Source organism: Lepisma saccharinum, chromosome 12 (assembly GCF_977018435.1).
Source record: "Lepisma saccharinum chromosome 12, izLepSacc3.1, whole genome shotgun sequence".
NCBI classification, from domain to species: Eukaryota; Metazoa; Arthropoda; class Insecta; order Zygentoma; family Lepismatidae; genus Lepisma; species Lepisma saccharinum.
This window is the reverse complement of record NC_139240.1, coordinates 59,821,470-59,848,010: the sequence shown is the minus strand read 5'-3', so window position 1 is coordinate 59,848,010 and position 26,541 is coordinate 59,821,470. Positions and strand designations below refer to the sequence as shown.

At 41.2% G+C, this 26,541-nt stretch overlaps 1 protein-coding gene across 2 annotated transcripts in view; it reads left to right on the top strand.

The window, feature by feature from the left end:
* The window catches only part of LOC145996136 (uncharacterized), a 614,980-nt gene that overhangs the window by 46,076 nt on the left and 542,363 nt on the right, over positions 1-26,541 (top strand). Inside the window, exon 2 of one of the 2 annotated variants that reach the window (XM_083132452.1) lies at positions 13,910-13,940. The exons of the other annotated variant lie outside the window; for it this stretch is intronic. The gene's annotated coding sequence lies outside the window, so the exon portion shown is untranslated. The remainder of the gene's footprint in view (positions 1-13,909; positions 13,941-26,541) is intronic. 2 annotated transcript variants of the gene reach the window in all.

Below are 26,541 nucleotides of genomic sequence, written 5' to 3'. Positions count from 1 at the left end.
CATATACGACAAAGAGAGAGTGGGAAGGGAGAAAGAATGTGAGAGAAAGAAAGAATGGAAAAGAGAAAAAGGAAGGAGCATAAATGAGAAATAAAGGAATGGGAGTGAAGAGACAGAACGTGAGAATGGAAAGGGAGGGAGAAAAAATAGGGAGGAGAAGAGTGATTGAGTAAACGGAGAGTATGAAAGAAAGTAGTGAGAGAAAGAAGGAAAAATTGAAAATGAAACCGTGAGGGAAGAAGACAAAGGTAGGGAAAGAGAGAGAGAGAGAGAAAGGGATGGGATAAGATAGGGAGAAAGCAATAGACAGAGAAATTAGAAGAGAAAAGATACATTCTTCATCTGTTTTTCTTTCTCTCTCTCTGAGATTAAGGTAAAAAATAAGATAAACACTGGCCATAATTCACTCAGCTGCAAAGGAAACGAAAAAGCACAAGATAACTGTTTTAATAAAGAAGCTACAAATAAATTTTCGCCACCAAACGTGTGGAAGATTGATTCATGGGGTAGAGAAAATATAAGTGAATACCCGAAGGGGACCAAATATAGGATTACGCTTAACACATCCAGGACCGGGGCCACACACACAATCAGAATTCTTCTGTAATTTCAAACTTCTTTATTATTTTGAATACAAGATATTATTGTTCAGAATTTCAGGGTCGAAAGATTTACATGTACGTACGTATACGAGCACGGTCTTTTTATTTCGGTTATTTTAAACCGCTTTTCTACCTCATGCGTTATTCGCGACGACGAGGATGAATTATGAAATGATGAACAGTGGTAGGTATTTATGGAGATCGTGATAACCAGGCGTCATAGATAAACACTTGATTTTATTTAATGTTCACGAAATAGGAGGTTTTGACTGTTAATCTGTCGATGAAACAATCGCGAATAATCACGAAACTTTTCGTTTTATAGCGAACCAGCTGAGTACCGAGTGTTGCACTGGTATTTATTTATCCCAATCTTCTAACTATAGTGTAAAATGTAACTAATTTTAGTTACAGGTATTTAAAGTATAAGTACAGTATACAAATTCTCTAGAATATTAATTTAAATCAAAATAAATTGAAACGGCATTGGAGTGTCACTATTCATCTTAGCGACCCCGAAAGCTATGGACTCCACACTAATATTGGTAATTTTACATGTCACCCCCTTCCCACCTCCACCCCTAGGGGTGCCAGGGGTCTCTTACCCCCACAGCATTTCTTTCCAGATTGTAAGTCATATGTGTACCAAGTTTGGTTGAAATTACTCCAGGCGTTCGAGAGTTATGCCGGAACAAACACATCCATCCATTTATATATATATATATATATATATATATATATATATATATATATATATATACGAGAGAGAAGATAGATTTCGTGTGATGACATCCTATTTTTTGTTACATTTGGTATCTACGTGACTTGACAGGAATTACATTGCATTAGTAGTAAATTAAGTACTGTGACATTGAATAAATAATCTATACAGGGTGTCTCAAAAGTAACAGCGCAAGCTGACACAGGTGAAAGTACACGATAATAGAAGCAAATAAGTGTAAGTAAACATGGGTCTGCAAACGAGTGTGATTTAGTGTATTTTACGTCGCTTTTCTGACACACTTGCTAATCGCGGCGATTGAGAAGGATGAAGGGATAATGGTGGATAGGACAGACGGCCACCATGGCAGAGTGGTTAGCACAGGGCGCTATGACGCCAGGGGGCCCCGGGTTTGAATCAGGGTTGTTAAATGTCCAGGAACGTATAAATTCTAATGGGTTCCGGTCCAGGACCGGAACCGTTCTTCTCGCACAATTTAAATTCGGTCCAAGTTGCGTATTGTTTCATTGAAAATAGGTTCCTGGACCGAATTTAAATTCAGTCGGAAAAAAAAGGTTCCTGGACCGTATTTAAATTGAAGAGTTCGGGTGTAAGACATGGTTAGTTACATTTTGGTCATTCTGAGTTCATTAAGAAGGTTATTAGAAGCTATACTGTAGATACGTTGTTTTCGTGTTGTGTTTATCAATTTCAGAAGGCTTCACTGAGTCTAATGCAAATTGTATGACATGGAAATTCCACTCGAAAATTGAAGGATTGCACATTTTACTTTGTAACTCAAAAACTACCAAAATGTCACTGTTTTACACCCCGAGCCCATCAATTGATCTGGAGAAAAGATTCCTGGACCGAATTGAAATACGAGGTGTGGCTAGAAAGAAACCGGATTGATATTGCTGTCGACAAACGACAAGCGCGTCAAGGTCAAGCGGTGCATGAGTGTATAACGTGATATCCTGCCTATCGACTGTGTGATTGTCCAGGGTGCGCGGCGCTCAGTTCCGCTGTAGCTTGTGGACGAAGTGAACCGTACATCTGTGCTCCGTCGGAAAAATGTCAAGTGTGAAAGTGGAACAGCGTATCAATGTGAAGTTTCTTATGAAACTCGGAAAATCCGCCACAGAAACTTATGGTTTGTTTAAGGAAGTGTACGGAGATGAGTGTTTATCACGCACGCAAGTGTTTGAGGGGTTTCAAAGAGGGACGAGAAGTGATCGCGGATGACTTGCACGGAAAAAGCGGAATCAAGCATTGCAAATTGATTCGAATTGGGTACCCGAAGGTCAAACTGTCAACCAACATTATTTCATGACGGTGCTGACGACCCTTCGTGAGCGAGTAAGAAGACGACGACCTGATTTGTGGAAAGCAAGTCATGGATTCTTCATCAGGACAATGCTCCTGCTCACACGGCATTTCAGTCTAGGCTTTTTTCGTCAATCATGGGATCCCAATGTTAGAACATCCACCCTATTCGTCGGATCTCGCTTCGTGCGCCTTTTTTTATTGCCAAAGGTCAAATTAGCACTGAAAGGAACCAGATTTACGACCGTAGGATCTGTGAAAAGAAAAGCGACGGAGGTCATGAACATGGTTTCAGAAAATGATTTCCAGCAATGGAAGATTCATATGGAGCGGTGTATCGATAGCACAGGGGAGTACTTTGAAGGGGATAATGTCCGTATTGTACAAAATAACCAATAAAAGGTTTTGTAGCAACAGTCCGGTTTCTTTCTAGCCACACCTCGCACTTTACAGATAAAAACGTTCTTTACGGTCCAGAACCCATTTACTCTTTTTTATTTTCTCTCCTGGACCGGAATTGAATTTATTTAAAATTCCTGGATCTTTAGCAACCCTGGTCCGAATCCCGTGAGTTTTATCAATTTCATCATCGGGTCGCGATTAGCCAAAATCGACACAAATGCGACGTGTGTAGCTATAAAAACGCACATACGGAACAACGATTCTTTCCCCAGTTTCCCGCCAGTTGAGGCCCCCTGTCCCTTCCCTTGTTAACACGAGATTAAGTAATGGGGATTCGCAAATTTCGCGTCCGCTCACCACGTCAATGCGAAATCTTGGAACAATGCCCGTTCTATCATTCATCTAGGCCCACACCGACAACTGCGCAGTAAACAGTAGCGAGAATTTGTCCAAAGTGACGGTAATATGTGGAATTAGGACCCCGGCTTCCAACACGCAGCTTATTACAAGATGAAGCGTTTGTTACAACCTGTTCTTGAAGTGTTCGGGCCGGTTCCATGCTGCTTCTAATAAAGCGCGTGACGTGTGTGGCCTTGTTCATCATGAAGGGAGAATCTGCTCGCGTGCTTCCGTAGGCGATTGTTGACAGAGCGCGCTAGCACTAATCGCCTCTTCCTCTGTGCACTTTGAAAGCAGGACCTTAAGGCCAAGAGGGACAATTACGCACCAGTTGTGCATTCAATATCGTCGAATTGGAAATTGATATGGGATTAGTATGCAAGAGAGTATGAATTTCTCTCCATGTTGCAGGTGGAAACTGTTTTTCAAGTTGATTAGAAAGCTATACACGATGTTTGAAGAATCCCATGTATTCCTTATGAAAAATCAACTTCAAGTTACGGCTAATCAAATGGGAGTTTCGACTTTTCCTACTACTATGACATAGTTCAACGTGTCCTTTTTCCGTCCATATACTTTTCTACGTAATTGGATGTTTGATATTCCCGAGAGAACGAATAAAATAATGGTCCCATAAGCCTCCTTGCCTCCTACGGCCATCCTGGCAGTGTTGCCAAACCTGATGTGCATAAAAGAGCTAAATGTCACCATTAACAGAGCTAAATATGACTTTCAAGGAGCTAGATTAACTAAGGCTGCATAAAGTGCCTCCTAGGGTAATTGTAGGTGTCAGAGGGGTGGGGGCTCTGCTATTACCGTTAGCTTTAAAGTGATGGCAATGCATTCTTAATTTTCACCGCCTAGATTTGGCGGCATCGCCCATCTCAATTCACTGACGCTCATATGAAATCGAAAATATAGGATTACCGAATAACAATATTGTCATCTTCACCTCAGCCACGGCGCTATATAAAAGTAGCTGGGAAAGTAAGACGGGGTGGGTGACGCAGCCTATATATGAATATCACGTCACGTGCAAAATGTACACTCATGGCAAAAGCTGGTCCTTGTGGGCCGGAGCCAGTGGTGGGGCAGGGGGCGAGTGCCACAGTTCACAGCCAAACGAGTGGACGAAAGAGCCAGATCTGGCTCCAAAAGAGCGAAGTTGGCAACAGTGATCGGCAGCTGTCGCAGCTAGAAAGGCCTAGGGGAAATTATCCCTCTTCCCCTTAAGGTTAGGGATGGCCAAATCCAGGTAAAATTTTATCCGGAAATCGGATAATTTTCTATCCGGGTTTCAAATATCCAGATATCGGATGTAGCCTGTGACGCAACAGCCCATGAGGGCCAGGGTCTGCCGGCCTCACTCCCATATACCGAGGTGGGAGATGTTACAAATCAGTGACGATGTGACGTGTGGTCAACACGACGAACCACTAGTTATGATACACGGATTATCAGGAAATCTGAATTATCCGATATCCAGATAATGGGATTATCGATAATATCCGAATGTGCGCATTCTTATCCGCAATTCTTTTATTCGCTGTACTGGGTTTCTACAAATTCTTCATGGAGTGTGTGCTATGCGAATATCCAAAGGTTCCGGGTTAGAAACCCGGTGGAGCCACATAGTCGTTCCGATCCCACTTTGAACTGTAGGTCCAGTCCCAATTAGCCTTACTGTGCATAAAGTGGACTTAAAGCCCAATTCAATCAATACCGAATAGTCCAGATTATCCAGATATCGGAGTGTGTGCATTATCCGGACACTTTTATCCGTTTCGTGGGCTATACACACATTTTTTTTATAACTCATGTTCGTATTTCGCCGTACGGGTTGTGAAAGTGCGCCCCCGCCCCCACTCCCTGGTTCAATTCCGGCCCTCTGGATTACTTCCCGTGTAGAATCCTTTCTAATCTCTCCTTCCACCTCACCCTGGTTGCCAAGCGAGCAGATTTATATTAACGCCGGAATTATAAAGAGGTGGGGGAGTTCACGTAACATTTATATTTTTAGTCCCTGGTTTGTTACACATGTACAGAGAGTGAATAAATATGTGGTTTAAAGTGGACAGTACCGTAATTCTTGGAGTTAATTCAGCAAATCATAACATTTGTAGTAGGATTATATAGGTTTATTATTATTATTATAAAATCTATCTATGGTTACATAGATAGATTATTATTTTATGTATACCGATGGATCAAAAAGTAGTCAAGCTAATTTCGGAGGTATGCGCTTATGCCCTGGCACCTGAAAATTAACCCAGGGCGTCAGTTCGGTGAATTTTTTACGGATTCCCCCGCTTTTCTTTGATTCATCCTTTAGTTTCCATTTTTTATTACAATAATTCACTGTGACATTGGCATGAATGCCCCAGTGTGAAGAACCAAATTTGTTCGGTTTTCCTGAACAAAGTTGGTTTTACATCATAGGTTTATTATACGTTGCTATTATTTACATATTTACAAAGTGTTTCCATATGTGCATTAACATAATGGACCAATTTCCTTAATTCAAGCAAAGGCGTACCTATGGCCTAACCATTGGTACTTTCATTAACGCAGAGTTAGCCTAACTATCTCTGTGGCCTACCCTCGACTTAATTGATATTCCGACCAGTCTTGCGTTTCCTTACGCAGCATCCTTATTCAGCCCGCTAGGCATTATGATGCGACTCGGCAATATCTTTCAAATGCAAATCTTTTGGTAATTGTGAAACTTGGTTATTTCAAACAGGGGTTGGCTTTACCAAATGCTACATATATTTTCCATCATGAGTTTAGCCACCGTAAGTGGACTAAACTTTCGAAGTAGGTTCCTTAGCCAAATGATACATTAATTTCAGTCACCAGACTAGCCACCCTAAGTGGACTAAACTCTCGAAGATGTTCATTTGGCAAGTATTACATTTTCTTCTCAATCATTCAGTGTAGCCACCTTGCGTGCACAAGACTTTCGAAGGGTCTTCGTCGTTAACGTTAGTAAAAAAATGTTTTTTCCTAAAGCCCAAAGGCGGGGTTGGGGTCCGTGGACGTGGATCCCGTAGCACTGGAAAATTCAACTGCAACAATCTTTTGAAAGACAGCTCCCCAACTGGGAAGCTAAAAAACAGGGGAATCTAATATCCAGCAAAAATCACAATTCGTTTATGCACATACACTGACATGCAATAATAACATAAAAGTACGCAAACGGAGACGTACCCTACATCTTGTAGCTGGCCAGCAATCAATTAACATATTACCAAAATCAGTAATGGTCAATCCGACCATTACAGGGTTCTGTAAAAATCCTTCATATCTGTACTATCCGTGGCATCCGAAACAGTTATCAGATAATTGGATATTCGGATTCTGTACCCATCCTTAGTAAGGTCTCTCTCTTTAGCACCCAAATGCCTACCTCTTTTCCACGAGGTGTAGAGGAAGATTATTTCAGTATCATCTTTGTCTCTTATGCATTTGAAGCATCGGAACGAGTCACAACTGTCGAAGCAGCCAATTAACCAAGCGAGCCGCTGACGTCATCTCAACCCAGAACCTATCGCTAAACCCGTTGCTCACGTTCTATACGCCCACTAGGCTCGCTAGACAGATTCGCGCAGTTCACTGGAGATATTCCGAAAGTAATTCGACTCTACCCTGGACTGCATTTGGAGTAACGTGGCACTTGCGTCTAGCCTTACAGCCAGTATCTGTAAAATCCTCCATGGGACATGTTGTGTCCTATTTGACCGTGACTTCCCTTTCATCTTATCGCCATCTTCATCTTTGTCAGGGTGCGAAATACAACACTTCCCAAATTAATTTAATGACATTGAACTAACTAACACTCTAGCCTTCTTAAACTCGAAGGTTTATGGCTGCAGCAACACAAGCCTTCCATCTGTCCATATCCTGGGCAAGATCAATCCAATCTTAGCCACCCGATTCCCTTTAGGTCCATCTCAACGTTATCTCTCTATCTTCGTCTTGACATTCCTACAGGTCTCTTTCCATCAGGTTTCCCAACAAGAATTCCGCAAACTCCTCTTTCCTCTTCCATTCGTGCCACATGGCCTGCCCACCCAAGTTTTCTTCATTTAATTATTCTAATAATACCTAGACAGGAATACAAATTATGCAGTTCTAAATTATGTATTTTGATGACGAATTTTCGAAATGGAAGCGAAGGTCCAGCGCGAAGCCAGTAGTTTGCATATTGTCCACAGTGGCGCTAGTATAGCTCTGGAGGAAGAAGAACTTTTAAAAATTCTTCTGGAGCATCCAGGAAAAACATTGCTGTAAATTTTCTGCATATTTGCAACAGTTACCTGGGCGTCACGATCGTGAGTTAGCACATTTTTCTGCCAGAAAGTGCTAGTGCTATGCACAGGAAGCAGCTCCTAAACAAATCTAATGTTTAAGCATTCCAAACGATGTTAAAGTGAGTCATACCGAACGGAAGAAAGGAAGTGACACACGCTGCTGGGCTACATGAAGTTATCAAACAGCGGATTCGGAAGCAAGTGTCGGTGGCAGAAAGTGCCAACCAAGCTTGTGCCGAAGGGCCTTCCAAACAGTGTTGCCATATGGCGCAATTTCCCTTTCGAAGAGACACAATTTCCCTTTTTTTTTTTACACAATTTTTACCTTTATCTAAACAAATCATGAATAGTCATTAATAATTATCATCAGTAGTAATACAGTGGAATCAAGGTATCAATGATTTTGACTTACCAAGGTTTGAGTTGTTGAGGGCCAAAACCGCCGACGTCGAGTTATAGAGGTACAGTTTACTAACCCTTCTGAACGTCGGCACTACGTATGCCTATAACACGATTGTTGATCACCTGACATTGTACGTACGCACCCTACACTTCGACTTATTGAGGTCCGTGCGACTAAAACTTCGAGTTATAGAGGTGATTAGAATTGAACTTCGACTGATAGAGGCGTTTCATGCTCTACCTCAGAGTTATTGAGCTCAAACGGCATCCCATACATTGTACAAAAATTCGTCTTATCAAGGTTGTATTCGAGTTGTTGAGGTAAAATTAGTATTGAGTGTTATGGACAATTCAAGGGGATTACAAAAATCTCGACGTATCAAGGAATTCGAGATGTTGAGGTTCGAGATATTAAGGTTCTACTGTAGTAGATTGCAGCGTTGCAAACTGCCGTGAAAATGTGCAAAAAGTAGGATTTCCGGCTGACGTCATAAAATTTCATTTCTGTGTACGTAGAGACTAAAAGTTCAGAGAAAGTTCTCGTAAACCAGGAATTGAGAGACGTTTTAGGACAAAAATATGCTTTTGTTAATTTTTTCCCCCACCCTGCACCTTGCGTTTCTTCAGGTACGTGGTGTATTTCTTTCAACCGCAAAAACATGCCAAAGGACCATGCTCTCTTTTGTTAAAGTCGTATTCATCTCCGACATTTCGTTACCAACTTATAGCTATTCAAAGTTCAAGGGACAGGACTTTGTGGACACACTGTAGTAGCAGTTGTTCTATTTTCGTTCACCTATGCTCGTATATGAAATAATGAAAATCTTAAATACATTTATCATATACCAGAGGTCCCGGGATCGAATCCCGGCCTTAGCATGGCTATTTTTTGTGTGTCTCCTGTCATCAATTTCATCATATCATAACTTATTCTCGTCGTCGCGGTTAGCCGAAATTGGCAGAAAAGTGACGATAAATAAAAAAGAACAATCAAATCAAATGTATCATACACTTGCTTACAGCGAACTTCTTCGCTACAAGGTAAGACGTCCCAGGTTCGAACCCGGTTCAGGAAGACATGAATGTTGTGTTTGGTCCATCATTCATTTCAGAAGTTTATCAGCTATTAACTCAAATAGTTAAAAAGCTATGCAAAATAAACAAAATATTAATAACCACATAGTTATACTCAAAGCAGTGGAAGAAAGATGTAAAAGGGGGAAAATATGATTGCGACACTGATGCCTATATAATTTGTACTAATATTGAATTGATACCTTAAAATTTCCTTGACATTTCAGTATTTTTTATTCGAATTTCCCTTTTCCCTTAAAATTCGAGGGAAATTTCCCTTCAAGTGGCAACACAGCGTAGGGAAATTTCCCTTCTAGTGGCAACACTGCTTCCAAATCTTAGGCACGCTTCATTTGCAGGGGAATAGGGGGGGAGGGCAAGCTCCACAAGTAGGTCCATGCAGGCAAACTGGTTTGGACGTTGTTGTATCTCTAGTCTTCCTGCTTTTACAACTGCCTCCTCCCCCCCTCTTCTACTTCTCCCCCATTCCACTGCGCCTCGTTTTTTTTGCTTCTTTTTCTATGTAGCAGGTTGCTACCAGATTGTTTTCATCTTCGATGTCCTTTTGTTACGTAACTTGAAGCTAGTTTGGCCTTGTTTGTATTGATGTCGATGGCAATTGCGAAATTCCATCCTCGGTTTTACGATGCATGCTGGTGACGTTGTGAATGGATTAGAAGTGGTCTACATTTCGTGTTGCTGTGTTTTTTTATTTTTTTTTATTTGAATGCTTGTTTAGTGTTAAAATAAACTGATTATATCTGAAAGATCTTTAAGTCGCCCGTACACGATTCAATTTACACTGCAACCAGTGGCGGGCGCAGGATTTTTAGGGGGTACGTATATTCTTTTTAGTAGTCAGTCCTCATTTTGCCATCTTTGGCGTTCTTTTTTAGGAATAATGGTACAAAGGGGGGTTATGACCCCCACCAACCCCCCTTGGGCACACCCCAAATTGCAACAGATCATTCATGTCACATCAAAATCGCTGAACAACGTTCTTGTAGGAATTTTGAAAGGTCGGAAATTGTACCCGTACACAATCAAAGAAAAATATTGACAACAGTTTCACATTTTACCGACAGGTGGCAGCGTGTACCGCAAGAAAGAGAAACAGATTAGCCGTTAACAAAGATGATTTCCTTTCCAAAGAAGGACGCACATCAGTAACTCTGTATTATGAAATGAAATACGGGAAAGAGAGAAATTGCCTGGTCATAACGTAAAAGGGTTTCACAAAATATCATCTTTACAGACATACAGGTAGATTTTTAATTTTGTTTATCTAAATTTTCCAAATCAAACTTTTAAGCTAATTCTTTTACTGTTCCATTTAATGGCCTTTGTGACATTCAAAAAAACTGTTAAAATTATATCTACTAAGTAAGGAAAATGAAAAATATGACTTCCCAAACTAAGTAGCCAGTGCAGAGAATGCCAGAAGGGAGTAAGGCAGAGGAACAATAATGATAATATGTCATATTTCAAGTGAATTATGATTAATTTAGACTGTTTTGGACTGTTTAAGCGTAACGTTATGTATTCGTTGTACGCGCGTGTGTGTAATAATGAGAATATGTATGTATGTGTGTGTGTGTGGAATATAAACTGCACTGCCTTTTTGTTGACGTGGGTGAAAGGGTGAGCATGTGTCCGTATTTGCGTTTGTAAACCGTATATTTTTTGTTGTATTTTTTTTTTAATTTACTTTCCTTTCTTTTATACTTTATTTGTAAGCAGATGGAAGCAAATGGTTAAGTGGAAGATTGATTTAGTTTATTTTACTTTGTGGTTTACGGACATTCACAAACAACCAAGTCCGAGCGGGATTCGAACCCGGGACCATTGGCGCCGAAACGCGATGTGCTAACCACTTTTTTCTTTCTTTTTTAATATTCTTTAATACCACTCGGCCACAGGGTCCGGCAGGTTAATTGGAAGCAAAGGCATTAATTAGAAGCTTTAACTTCGGCATGTACCAGGTGGTTATAATTAAAGTGACGGTGTTCAGAGTGGTATAGCACGGGCTGTAATGAGAGTAGCAGTCTGAAACTTCGTAGATATGATAATGAAGCAATGCGCTCGCGAATTATGAAAAAAAAATAATATATATATAGTTCCAATTCTCGCCACCAGGGTAAAAAATGGCGCTGTAAGCAGTCAAAACGTGGAATTTTCCGTAACTCTGACGTCAAAGTCGGAGACATTGCCTAACCATTGTGTGAGCTCCCTGGTTGTTGTTGGTAACGCTTGTTGCTTTTTCCTTTAGTAATGTTCATGTAATTCGAATAGTGAAATTGTAGCGATATTTTATTACAAAGAGTATTGTTTTCTGCGATTTATAGTGTTCTTCCTGTAACTATACCAAGTTTTGACTGCTTACAGCGCCATTTTTTACCCTGGTGGCGAGAATTGGAACTATTTTTTTTTTATAATTAGCGAGCGCATTGCTTCATTAGCATATCTACGAAGTTTCAGACTGCTACTCTCATTACAGCCCGTGCTGTACCACTCTGAATACCGTCACTTTAATTATGACCACCTGGTATAAAAGCCGATAAATAAATAAAAATAAAATGCGCAATTTAAGATCAACACAAAAATGTTATATTTCTCGGGGGTGGAATATTAAAAAAAAATAGGCCTGTTTAGGCTATCCTTTATTTTTTGTCCTATCGACATTATTATTTTTATTATTATTATTAACAGTTTTGTAATAATGGTACTCCACTTTTATTTTTAACAAGAGAACACTCTCCAAAAACTATTGCCTTCTGGTTTTTATGGCAGCAAATTGATGAATGAGAGACTCAAAGTCAATTTCTGGCAGGACATGAGCATTCGCTGTGAAGGATGCCAAACTAGAAAGTTTGCTATTCGACGCTGCATTTCCGAGGACAGTTTTAATATTTAAACGCTACAAACTCCCTTATTTCCGGAAATAAAAGCATTTGGCGTGTTATTTTATTTTACTATTATCGGAATATTAAGGAATTTTAATAGTGTTATTATTAGGGAACGGATTTTAGTGTGCAACAATAAGTTTCTGAAAATGTTTTCCAAAAGGTGCTGATACAATGCCTTTATTCAATGCTCTGTTTTTCTGCGCCTTCTGTATATAATGCGCGCGCGGACCGCGTAGAGAACTGTGATTGTGCCGAATAGGTTTTGTTGGAGTTTGTGTTTTCCCTCGCGGGTTTTGCTACATTATCTTGGAAACATTTTAAAGTAGTCATCGCAAGATTTGGCAAACATCAGGGCCGATCTTTCAACGGAGGAGGGAGGGGGGGGGGTGGTGCACAATATTTCTCTGCGACAAACGCCAAGGGCACTGCCAATTCAATGTAAAAGCTCATACCACAGAGCTTACGACTACAAAAGACACATAATTCTATCCCATACGACGAGAATTATTAAATACATGATGGAAACTGAAATGCAAACACCTCAATTGTGGCGTTTAAAGGTAAGAAGAACCTTTACGGTTCGCCACCAATTGTTGTTTTGATAATGAAAACCACATTCATATCGCTCAATGTGTGCTTTTCCTCTTAAGTGGAAATAGCGGACATTCGAGTGGTGTGCCCAGGATTTTCGAAGGGGGGGGGGGGAGGTTTACGTGTAATTTTTAGTATTCATTCCTGAAGTCCTCATTTTGCCATCTTTTCCTGCCTTTTCTTTCTTCTTCTTCTTTTTTTCAAAGAATATTGAGCCTAAGCAGAATTATCATCCTCAACACCCCTCCTTGAGCACGCCACTGGACACTCGGAAGAATCTTGATGCCTCCAGACAAACCCTGCCGTGGTTGTAAACATGGGGATGGGGGCTGAACAAAGGGCCTGTTATGACCCAGACCTTCAAGAGTGGGGGAAAGTACAGGTCGTTGGACCTGTCTGCCTGTTCGGAAGCGTTCGGCTGTTCTCTGCACTGGCAGAGACCAGAGAGATTCGCACCATTCTGCGATGAGCTGGGCCGACGATCACCATTGCCTTCAATAGGAAACTTGACGGGAGGGTCGGCGCGAGGGGTAGTACTGGGGCATCATTTCGATGCGCTAAGAAGCGAATCTCTTGCGTATTTCGAGCTGTTTCATGCTGTCGCTTGGCTTATTTCGCACAAGTATGCGAGTATTCTGACTTATTATTTTTACTGCTTCTCTAAAATATATAAAATGCAATATTTTTATTATTTTGCTTGGTCATCGCCGCATCTCCCGATGGCCGGAGCCTCGCCTCTGCTTGGGAACTATTTGAGCTGCAATGATTATATTATACTATTCTACATATAGGCCTAGCTCTCGTTCTGCTCTACAAAATGGGACTACAAGATTTTATGTAGCTCCTCGAGAAGAGTGAAAATCATTCATTTTTCTGTCCAATTTTTTAACAAAACATGAAAGAAAAGGAAGAAAAAAGATGCTGAATCATCAAAGAGGGGGTAAGAGGGGGATACATGATTCTAATCTCACGAAAAGTTGCAACAAAGTGTGTTCATTTTACTTGATTTCATGTCATAAAATACATATCTCAAGCGATCGGTGTGAAAACAGCTATATTTTTGGAATGGCGCTGCACCTTAAAATCCGTTCTCTAGTTATAATGTTGAATTGTAGTGGAAGACGAGAATATACATATTTTTCAAGTCTAAAAGTTGTTTTTATTTCTCTCTAGGTGGAGCTGTGTTTCCAGCAAGCTGCGATTGGTGAGTACATACATACAACGTCGTTCGCGTTGACAGAGTGCATTTTGGACACTTCTGCACCAACATATACTCAAATTACTGGTTGTTGTTACTTCAGCGCCACATTTCAACCTGGTGGTGAACATTTGAACTATTTATTTCGTCAGCAGTCGCTTCCCCAAGATCTCCATAGCCTCTGCACCAAGTTTAAACGCAATCCGTTGCTTCGACCGGGCTCCAGAGGGCTCTGTGTAGGAGGAATTTAATTATAAGCGCCACATTTGCACCTGGTGGTGAAAACTAGAACTACTTTTTTTTTCGTCAGTATTCGCTTCCCCATGGTCTCCATAGCCTCTGTACCAAGTTTAAACGCAATCCGTTGCTTCGACCGGGCTACAGAGGGCTCTGAGTTGGGTAACTTTAATTGTGGCCACCCGGTATACAGAGTTCTAAAAGTTCTCCAGCATTCTAAAAACCTATAACTTTTAAAGTAACAGGTTTGTTACAACGAAATATTGTTCATTACACAGAGGAAACTTTAAAATTAATGTTTGATGTGGTTTGGTTCATCCCCCAGCTGGGCACCATTGATGTCCAAACAATGTTGCAATCTTCATTTGAATCCGAGAAATGCGTTCTGACGGTGCTCGTCCGGAATCTTTTCAATCACATCACGTATCTTGAACTTCAGGTCGTCAAGATGTCGGTTTCTATGCATACACCTGGGTCCCCATAACCAAGGCGTAAGGTCTGGTGACCTTGCGGGCCAAGAGCCTTTTTTTCCTGCATCTTGGAATCACGTGATCGCCTGCGCACACGTCATTCAGCAGTGTGGGCAGAACAAAAATTTAAATTTTCGTTGTAATGAACCTGTCACTTAAAATGTTATAGCTGTTTAGAATCCTGCATGACTTTTAAAACACTCTGCATAATGAGTGTTTTCCATTTTATAGGTAAATGTATGAAAAAGCATATGAGAAAACGTGGGTTTCCGGCTGTAACGTGGAGAATATGCCACTGCTGACAAGGTCTTGTCGAGATTGCCTCCGTATGCTTTCCAGCTTGTGAAATTCCTCTCGATCCACCAGACCAGCTTCTGTCTTCGATTAACAATTGATGGCATTCCGTACAGAAGCACCCGGTTAAGTGAGTCAATTAGGAGACAATAACGCCATGTGCGATGTACTGGCTCCTCCAAGAGATCATTATCGAAGCGACCTTCTGCACGCATTCTGTCCAATAATGGAGGTCGGAGTTCAATCGACGACAGGGGGGGAGAGGGGGCACCCCCCTCCTCAGTCCTATTGAATCAATAAGGATCGTTAGGCAAGAACCTTCGCCAATATCTGCTGGGATTTGCATTCGTATGTGGTCGCTGAAAGCAAAAATAGCCCTGTGGTGAATGTTTTTTTATGATAGAAAGTGCTGGAACCATATGATATAGGCTACATTCACCTTGTTCCTGTAAATTTCTTAAGATTAGATTGTGTTATTGCATAATACAACGGAGAGCCCAATGAAAGCCCTTGAAAGTCCGATAAAGATTACAGGACGCACTGTAAACAGCTCAAATTTACATGAGGTATCGACTGGTATTTCCAAAACGACCTCAAAGCTGCAACACTGCTCAAGTGAGCTTCATAACATCATTTTAAAGATGGCGCCTCCTGCATACACATACTTCAGCGAATAGCAGTGGTTTCTTGCCCTCTGGAAATCTAAAACTTACAGACATTCTACGGCAAGTGAAAATTCAATGGCTCTATGCATGCTTACCACGCCAGCAAGTTTACTAATAGAGGAGGAAGTTCGACAATGGCCTCAGATGGGTGGAAAGGCCTTCGCGGTGGTTCCATAAGTGACTCCACGGAGATTCTTGAGGTATACAGGCAGTAACTCGGACTTGAAAATATATGTGGATGAGCAATGGGTCTATGCTAGAATGCAGCCAACTTGTGCAACCCTATGCAGAAACGTACTAGTTAAAAAACAAAAACAAATGATGGTTTCAATTTGACTCTTGTAATATATTGATTGATTTGATTTATTTTATTTCGCTTTTCTGTGGCTATTCGTGAAGATTAGGATGAGTGATGAGATGATGAAATTAATGAAACGACACGCATGCCCAGGTCGGGATCCGAACCCAGGACCCCTGCCGTCGTAGCGTGAATATTATATTATACTCTCTCCCAGTAGTCTGTGTAGCAAGCGAAGGAAACGCTAGTAGTGTCCTCTGCACAAGTAGTGTCTCGAGCAGAGGTGGTCATTTTGATTCAACCTCCCTCACCCTCATACACCCTCACGACTCGCATTTCGCCTTCACCCTCACGCGCCCTCACCCTCACAAATCGACTTCGCCCTCGCCCTCACACACTCTCATCCTTACGACTCGCCTTTCGCCCTCATCCTCACACACCCTCACGACTCGCATTTCGCCTTCACCCTCACGCGCCCTCACCCTCACACACTCTCACCCTCACGACTCGCCTTTCGCCCTCATCCTCACACACCCTCACGACTCGCATTTCGTCTTCACCCTCACGCGCACTCACCCTCACAGATCAACTTCGCCCTCACCCTCACACACCCTCACCTTTCGCCCACATCCTTACACACCCTCACGACTCGCATTTCGCCTTCACCCTCAAGCGCACTCACCCTCACAGATCGACTTCACCCTCACGACTCACCTATCGTCCTCACCCTCACACACCCTCACCCCTCACTTTCACTGATAGACTTCGCCCTCACCCTCACAGGTCCTCATCCCTCACAGGTCTTCGGAGGTTGAAGTCTGCCCTCATGAGGGTCGCCCTCCGGAGGGTGACTACCTTCAGTCTCGACAGGACTCGACCAATGAACGCGCGAGGGGGAAAAATGCAGCTGAAGCTACCAACCGTTCGCACTGCTTTCCCACTTGCTTCCTAACCTTCTCAACCGTCGTGCGCGGCCTTGCTCCACACATTCCCAAGACATTGTGTAGGACTAAAAAATTACGAACGATAATATCAAGATTTTCAGCGTAGCTGTATTTAAATGCCTATTGTCTCAATGTCCCATTTTTAAAAAAATCCCCTAAGTTAAACCTTGCTCGCGTATAACGTCAGTGCTATAAACACGCTTCGTGATATATAGATCGAGAAGCAAGGGAGTATAAAGAGCCAAGGAAAAGAAAAGCCGTTGCATAAATGGTGCCAGCCAATCGTGACTTGGATGCACAATGATGCATCTAAACGTGCCTTGGTTTCTCCATTTTTCTAACCTTGAAGCACCCCGCCGTTTGCATTCGATTGTGTTGCAGTGCATTTGCATCCTATTGCAAATGTGTGTCTGTTTCTCGTCTCTAGAGCAGACGCGAATCTTCCATTCGTGCACGATGATTGCATTTTCCGCTGCTACCCAGCCAGTCTCTTTGTCGTGTTCATCCATGCCCTTATCCTAGCGTGTAAAACCAAAACGTGAACATCTCAACTTCTATTTTTGTGTTACCCTGCGTCGCTTCCCGGCTATATTCGGCTATGCTGATCGCAGGCCCAACTGGCTACTGATCTACATAGCTCTCCGTCTGTCCACTGATCCTTTTCGGAGGTGTGTGCCTCGATGAATGCCATCAATAGGGCTCGGAAGTTGAAGACCTATAAATTGCCAAGAAAGGACCAATAAAAACACCTAAAAATATAAAAAAGGACGTATAAATGTGATCAAAATCAATTAAAAACTTCAGTTTTAATTACATATTAAATGAATAAAAAAAAATTCTGGTGGTATGGAACACACAGTGCGAAAAAACTATATGAATAAAATGCATCTTCTTCCAGACATTATATATTTTTTAGATTAACATAATTTGAAAAATCATATTTTGAAGAATCATATTTGGCCTAACCAGAAATAGGACTTCAGTCGTCCAAAAATGTTTTTCTCTCGTTTCAGGGATGGTTCAAATATGTTTCTTTCTTTCTTTTTTTTATTTCTTTACTACAGAAAGGACGTTTAAGAGGTGGTGATGATGATTCGAATTGAGAATGGGCAGTAAAAACGTAGTCTAAAGAAGATGAAGTTCCAAAAAAAAGCCGTTAAGACCTAAAAAAAGAAAACAAAAGGACCAGTACGCCAAAAAACGCCGAAAAAGGCAAAAAAGGACAAATAAAACCCACCTTTTTCTGGCCAACAATGGCCCAAAATGAACATATATTATGTTGGGCCTCGTCTTCGGAGGAGAGAAAAGGATTTTTCCTCAACTTCCGAGCCATAGTCATCAACCTAAGTTCCGACGTAAAAGCTGTAGGGGTAACATCGCTCTCCCGTTACAACGTTGCCTAGCGTACGTCTGTCTTTGGTCTTCTTTTTACTAGCTTCTTTGTACAGCGTTTTGTGTGCTAATTTTCCGTGCTTTGTGTACTATTGTACAACTTTTATCCAGTACCGGCGCTGATCAACTCTCTCTCTCTCCCCCGTTTTACAGTACGGTTGGCAACAATGCTGTGTTTCCGACGCTCATTTGTTTCGTCCGGCCAGTGAAAATGTTCTCCCTTTATTTTGTTGGACATGGCGTTTAACTGTTGTAACTTTCAACCAGTAAATCGCAGAAAACAATAGTATTTGCAATAAAATATATCTACAATATTACCATTCAAATTACATAAACCTTTCCTAGATATCCCCTCTGGCCCTCTCTTCCGCGCTAATGGAACATGTAAGTATGCATCGAAAGAATTGGAAATAATAATATGACATCTTATGTAACGTTCATATTTTACAACTGGATTCCTTCAGGAAGCATATTTACAGACTGTGCCGGAAAGGTACAAACAGCAGACTTTAAGTAAGTTTTGACGTCACTTGGTGCAGCTCGAAATCACCAAGTAAACGAGCAATCGAGATCACAGCGCCGAGAACACATCGTTGCAGGCTTGATCACGTGACTCCTGCACTCGTTGTTGATTTGCTTGAAATCTCGGGGTAAAAAGCCAGCAAGTTGTATCTTGAAGTTCTTCTACTGTGTGGAAATGTATGTACGAGAACGTTTTAAAATGCTATGAGATTTCTATGGTGAAGAACATTTGTTTAGAACGCGGGAATGACAATGTGTCCTCATTTTTATCTGCTGATCGTATTTGGCGCTGCAGTCGAACAAATGAAAACGTGTTTTTTTCCTATTCAAATACATTGAGTCTCCCATTGCAAAGGGCAACGTTAAGAATCGTGACAGCAGTTACGAGACAAAAATGTGATGTACATCAATGTAAAGATGAGATGTCGGAGAATACATCTATATATAACATATACCTTACAGATGAGAATGTAAAGAATAAATGGAGTTGCAAAATGAGTAAAGCGAATGTCAGAAAGAGTGGCCGCGGTGGCTCAGTCGGTAACGCGTCTGACTACCATGCTAAAGGTCCCGGGTTCGATCCCGGCCGGTTCAAATCCGGGAGCTTTTCTAACGATGGAAGTGGCCCCGGCGCCCACCCAGCGTCGAATAACATGGGTACCTGGGGAAACCTGGGGGGTAAAGGCGGTCAGGGGCGTGGTGCTGATCACATCACCCCCACTCACGACCGGATCAAGAAAGTGTGGAGCGTTACCCCCACACCCCCTACACGCCTTCATGGCGTGGTGCTATGCACAGGGGAACACTTTACTTTTTTACTTTTTTGAATGTCAGAAAGAAATCCGATCCAGAATCGCAGCTAATTTATTTATTTATTGAAATTTCCAGTACAGCAGAAGCCATTTTAAACCAGAAAGAAACAGTAAAACAGTACACTAGTGTTAAAATGAACACACGAATTAGATAAAATAAAATAAAATATAAATACAGACATAAACAAGTCAAGACAGTACCAAGGTAAACAGATGAGTTTCACAAAAGCATTACTTATAAACATTTTTTTCTAAGTTGGTGATAAAAGACCAATATGAACTGAAAATATCTACTTGGTTTGAGATTATATTGAATTGGTTCGGTAGCCTATGGAATAATGAACGTTGTATGAGAGATGCAGTGTGGAAAGTCTCCTTGCTTCGTGTTTTATGTCTGGGCACTCTGAGGGAGAGTTCGTGGAGTGGGATGCTACATCATTAGGTTTCCATTAATGATCTTGTGTAGTAATTTCATATCTGCAACGTATCTACGTGATTCTGAAGTATTTATGTTTAAGTTTACAAGCAGATCTCTCTTAGGTAGGTGTCTCAGGGCAGGCACTCTATATCGAACGATGGAGAGGAAAAAGCTGAGAACACTCTCGATCTTGGAGGTATGAGAAGGGGTAGCCATGTTCCAGATGGGTGAACAGTATTCTAGAATGGGGGACACAAAAGTTTTGAAGTAAATGGAAAGTGCTTTCAGGTTATGGATTTCGGTGAATATGTAAAGTAAGCCTAGGATACGCATTGCCTGTTTTGTGATTGTTGATATGTGATTATCGCAAGTTAGTTTAGAAACTATAAGGATACCTAGATCTGTCGCCGGTTTAATAGCCTGAGGCTTCTGGTCTCCCATCATCCATAGCGGCAGCGTGCTCGACTTGAGATCGGTTGAGCTTCGGCTCGGCTTCGGCTGTGCTCGGAAATGGTACGTTATGAAAATGCACGATTTTCTTACTCGGGTTATTCTTTACCTTATTCTCTGTAAGATATGTGTGATATATCGTCATATTCTCCGAAATCTCATCTTTACATCGATGTACGACACGCTTCATAATTTTGTTTCATAACTGCTGTCACAATAATTAAAACTACCCCTTCCGATGGAAAATCCCATTGATTTGAATAGGAAGAAAACACGTTTGCCCGTTGTTTAGACTCGGTTCCAGCTCGTCGTCTGCTTGTGACGTCACCATTAATGGACTCCATTCGAAAGACTCGCATCCAGTCCAAGGCTTCAAGACCGAACTGCAAGAACTTTTGGACGCAGCCATAGTCTTTCCTTGTCATTATTGGACATTCCCTTTTGTATTGTTGCTTCTCTGTCATGCTGTACACTTTTCAGACACAATGGCCCACCGATGACATACTTACTCCAAAAAGGACACAAGGGTGTCTTCTGAGCTTATATTTCGTCGGAACACCACCCGTGGATTAGGATAAGGGCGTTCCCGGAATTACCACATTGTTCGACTACACTGGCCCTTCATTAGCCCTCATTTGGGGTTTGGCGTGCCATGTTTGTACCCACTATATCCCCTAATTGGTCTATTCTACCAAGGGAGGGGGTCAGTCGATGGCGGTCCTAAGGAAAGGCCGTGTCGCCAAGTTCGTTGATGCTTGGAATTTTCAAGTGAGATCAACACATGTGTTTACACCACAGTGTTCCACTCCTAGTAATATATGAATCACATGATACTGGATTTTGCAGTTAGGCTTGAACTAGTTGTGTGGTACTGGCTCATATGCTAGTTTTTGCCTCACACGATACTTGTTGCCGTACTAGTCGGTATACAGGATGCACCAAAAGTCAGGTTACATAGAGCAAAATGAAAGTTACAGTATGTGTTCAATATGATCACGGGCTGCTTGATAGCATGCTTCAATTCGATTCTCCCAGTTCCGTAAGACGTCTGTTAGTATGGTGGGAGTGATTTGAGAAATGGCTTCTGTGATCCTTTCTTTGAGGTGGTCCATGTTGTTAATCTTCTCGGCGTACACCATGGCCATTACGTGGCCCACAGGGGTGTTAGGTCTGGTGACCGTGTTGTCCATTCAACAGGGCCTCGACGACCTATCCACCTTCCTGGGAACTGTCCGTTCAACCACGTACGGCGGTGGGGCACCGTCATGTTGGAACATGTCGGGAAAGCTCCCTTGTTCATTGAGGATGCTCGGGAAAACACTCTCTTGAAGCATTTCCTTGCACCCTTCAGCATTGAGATTACCTTCCATGAAAAAAAGGGCCGACGACTGTTGTTGACCATATGCCACACCAAAGCATCAACTTTCCTGCAGCTTGCATTTTGCACGGATCAATCCAATTGGGGTTCGTACGACTACAAAACCGCCAATTTTGCTTATTGACTTCGCCATTAATGAAAAAAAATTGGCCTCACCACTGAACATAATGGAAGACGAAAACAGTGCCTGATGTGTGCACGTGCCCACTATTCCAGTCGGCGGTCTGAAAAAAACAACAACTATATTTTACCTATGTAACCTGACGTTTGGTCCACCCTGTACTTTTGTTCCCACAAGACATAGCAGACAAGCTAAAAAGATGGACGAGCGATTTGAGAAACGGTGCAGGAGAAAAGCAATTTCTGTTATTAAAAATTAAATGAAAATTATGGGCTAGAAATTGGCTCGAAATAAAATGTGGTAAGCAAGGTGTAATCAAAAGTTTTTTTTAATTAACTAGGGTATGTATATTCATACATGACATTCGCAGGATTCATTCATAAAAGAAATAATTCTTCAACAAATTATGTCAAACATTTAATACCCTGGTAATAATAAGGATTTTCGTTACCGGCTAATCATATTTGTCGTGTACAAATCTCATCGCTTTGGATAACTTCCTAAATATCAATAAATACGAATACACATCATCCCTGTTGTTTACCTTTCATCGAGAAGCGAACAAAAATAACCAATACTCGGAAACCACAGACAAAAAACTTTCCCTTGCCAAACTCGCAGATAATCTTCACATGATCAAACTTTCGCTCTGATTGGCTGTCTCACAGAACCTAGCAGAGAAAGCCAGTTGCAGTTAGAACACGGTCTAATAGTCAAGATCAGTCTAGCAGCCAGCCTGGCAGCCATCATTTCCAGCCAGGTAGCCAGTCCAGCGCCAACTAGGGCCTTCCTACTGGAAGTCCAGTTGCGTGTGATTCGGCCATAACGCACACAATTTAAATTCCTAAAACTGCTAGTTCTAGCTCGAATATAGCGATTTTCGAAAAGTCTGGTCTCAGTATAAACTTAAAATTATTTCAAGTCTCTGTCCAATTTTAAAAGCTGGTGCTTTTTTAATTCCAAAATTGTGATGGATTTCTTGAGGTTGCAGTGGATGTCCACACATCTCGGGTCACGAGATGTTCTCCTGAAGTGTGCGACTTGCAGCCCGAACTGGCAACCACTGGGAAAGATGACCTTTCGTTCAGGGTTCACCAGCGATAAGAAGAAATCCTTTCTCGCCACTGCTGGTGGTGATTCAAAGTCACTGAGAGGGGATTGTCGCCCGTGCATTCTCCACGTTTGATTTTTTTTTAACGGTTGGCTCTCTCTGGAGTTAGACCCAGAAGGGTGAAGCGACTTGCAGCCCGAGCTGACAACCACTTGGAAAAATGACCTTCGATCGGGTTTGAGTCAGAGTGCGATAAACAGGAGATGCTTTCGCGACAGTGGTGGTGAGCGATGAAACGACCTTGCGGTGGGGTGGGGGGGGGGGGGTCATTGCTCCTTTCTCCAAATATGGAGATTAACGGACGGGCAATATATTGAATATAAATATACTGAAGTGCAAATAATCTGATTAAGGGACTTAAGACAAATTTATATTCATTTTTAAATTTCTTTTTATAACCTTCAAATATGTAACTATATCAATTCATGTAATTTCCTTTTCCTTGATGAAAGTTATTTAATTTCAAAACATTCCTCCCGGGTGTGACACTGAGACATGACTTTAGGACCTTTTTCAGTCTTACAGAAAACTCGGTGAAATTTATGGGTTTACTGAAACAATTTCATTTTGTTTTCACAAAGCATACTTTACTCGACATTTAGATGCTTTTAGTTTCTAAAAATATTATTACATACTTTTTTTTATAAACATTCCTTACCTGTGACGGGTGTGACACAATGCATATTATTTACTTTGTAGGATTATGGAGCAATGCAAAAGCTATGCAAATTATCATAAATAGATTCTTCAAACTGAGGTTTGTGTCAGAAATGAAGTAGGATTGAAACAATAAATGAGGCATTTAGAACGAAATTCGAATGAATTTAGTTTTCTTATGGTATAATACCGTATCATAATGAAACTAAATTAAGTGGAAACACCACACATAAAAATCCAACTTCCATTATAAAAAAGTAAAAGGTTTGCAACAATATGTTATTTAAGGCCGTACTAAAGGCAATTTTGTGGTAATTTTTCCATAACAGATGGCAGCACCGTTTGCCATGGCAACCGAGGGCCATGTTGCCAGATCTCTGCGTAAATATAACCAAGATAGATACATGCAGGTTGGTCGATTAGGGTACTCGATGTGAGATGACGCCATATTGGTTAGAGGTTAGTTAGTGCATTAAATAATAGTAGTATATCAGGGAAATTGATAATCATGAGATTTTAGTTATATGTCCTTATTAGAGAAATAAGCAATATATCAGTGGAAGGTAGTAATATTCGAAATATTAATATAAAATCCGTTGTTTTATATTAAATATTGATTTTAATATTTAGAAAGCATTGATTGATTGATTGATTTAGTTTATTTTACTTCGCGTTTTGTGCCTCTTGGCTAATTTGCGAAGATGGGGATGAGTGATGAAATGATGAAATTGATGAATGGACATTCACAAACAACCAAGCCCGACCGGGATTCGAACCCGGGACCCTTGGCGTCGCAGCGCGATGTGCTAACCACTCGGCCACAGGGTCGGGCATTTAGAAAGCAGAGAAAAAATACAATAATAATTAAGTGCAGTTAATTCAAACACGAAACGGGCCAAGTGAGGACAGTAATTGAAATAATTGAAAACATTTTGTGAATTCGTTTGAAGCAAATCCTGTGTTGACTCAGGCACGTATCCAAAAGTGGGGGCGGGGGGCTCAGGGGGCTAGAGCCCCGCCCGAAAGTTTTCTGTTTACACTAGATAAAATGAGGCTTTTTGGTTCTTGTGTGTGTGAAATAAAATAATGTGACGAAAATCTAAGGAGAGAAATAATTATCGAGGCAAGGTAAATTCTTCTATAACCCTGTAATTGATAATAGCACGTATCCAAGGCGGGGATAAGGGGGTCGAGCCCCCACTCAATAAATGTTTCAGTTTACACTAGATAAAGTAGGATTTTTGCTATGAAACTAATGCTTGTATTAATAATTCCAAATTCTGCATGGTTTTCCCTTTAATTTCACATAAACATGTGATAGGTTTGAATAAAAGTAAAATTAGCCTTGTTTGTAATTTTTTCATATGAAATGGCTCTTAATTGGAATTTTTCGCTGTTTGAAATGGAACAGGCCTATGAAAATCAACACTTACCAAATTAATTTAGTGAATGGTATTAGACAGAGGAAACGAAAACATTCAATTAGGTTCAGTTTTTGTCATCTAATATTTGGGGCAAGCCTAGACACAACGAACTAATACGTCCTATAAAATATGCCATTAGTAAGGTAGGTGAACCGAAGGTGGTCTTTGTTAAGCTTCTAGGGCAATTTACAAACCTCTAATGAAAGATAAATTTCTGAAATGAAATGAGATAAGCAATGGGTATCAAATGGATATTTTGTAAAATTGCTTCTAACTTTTTTTGAAAAGAAAAAAAAGAATTACAAAACCGTTACATAACAGGGATCACAATAGTGGCCCACTGTTCATAGTTGCTTAGAAAATGTTGCTTGTGCTCAGAAAACATATTTATTCATGCTCATTCACGGTTTTTACAATTTATTAGAGGAAATTGTTGGTCTCAAACTTCTGATTGTTGACAGTAACGACGAATAGCCGACCTCCGTGAAGGAGTACTTAGCACAGTCCGACGGCAAGGAGGTCCCGGGTTCGAATCCTTGCCTGCGTATGGATGTTTTTTTTTTGTGAGTGTCATCAACATCATATCACTCATTCTGATCTTCGCGATTAGCCAAAAGTGCTAGAAAAGCGAAGTTAATCAGCCTTGCCACCTTAGGAACTCGATTCTGGACCACGTTTTTAAATAAAAATAGGTATCGTTGCTCTGACGCAAAAAAAAAATAAAAAAATTCAATGTAACTACATGATCAAAAATATAAATTAAACGAGCTTTCAAAATATGCATAATATATGAACATTCGTTAATTTCAAGGATGTACAAACATATTTCTTACTTCCCTGAAAATGACAACGACGACCAATCTGCTCGCTTCTCAACACAACAACTTAAATAAAATGGATGCCGGCAGCCCGAGACAGTTCGTTTTCTGCATGGTGCTCCTGAGGGGAACTGGGCAGTGGCAGCGATTAGGGGGAGCGAGGGGGCAGTTGCTCCCCAACTTTTTATCACTTTTGCTCCCACACTATGTTAAACCTTATCTACAAAGGAAAATAAACTGTCCTTGCCCCCCCCGAACCCAATCGCCGCCACTGGGACTGGGTATATTACCGTCAGTGGCGTAGCGTTATAGTACGCCCGTACGCCCGGCGTTCCCAGATTTAAAATTTCAAAAATGCTAAAAGGCTGTGATTATAAAGTAAAACGTGACTAATTTCAAATATGTTTGACCTTCATGGCATTATAATAGCTATTTTTCGCGATCCGCTTGCAACGCTCCACTCTCAACACTCGTTCTAGCATCCTTTTCAATGCCTTTCCCGGCCGGTCGCCGAGCAGGTTCGGCGTACAGGACTCCTATATTCCTTGCTGCCTTTAGGGAGGGAAAGCTTCCATTTCTACATCACGCGCGTAAAT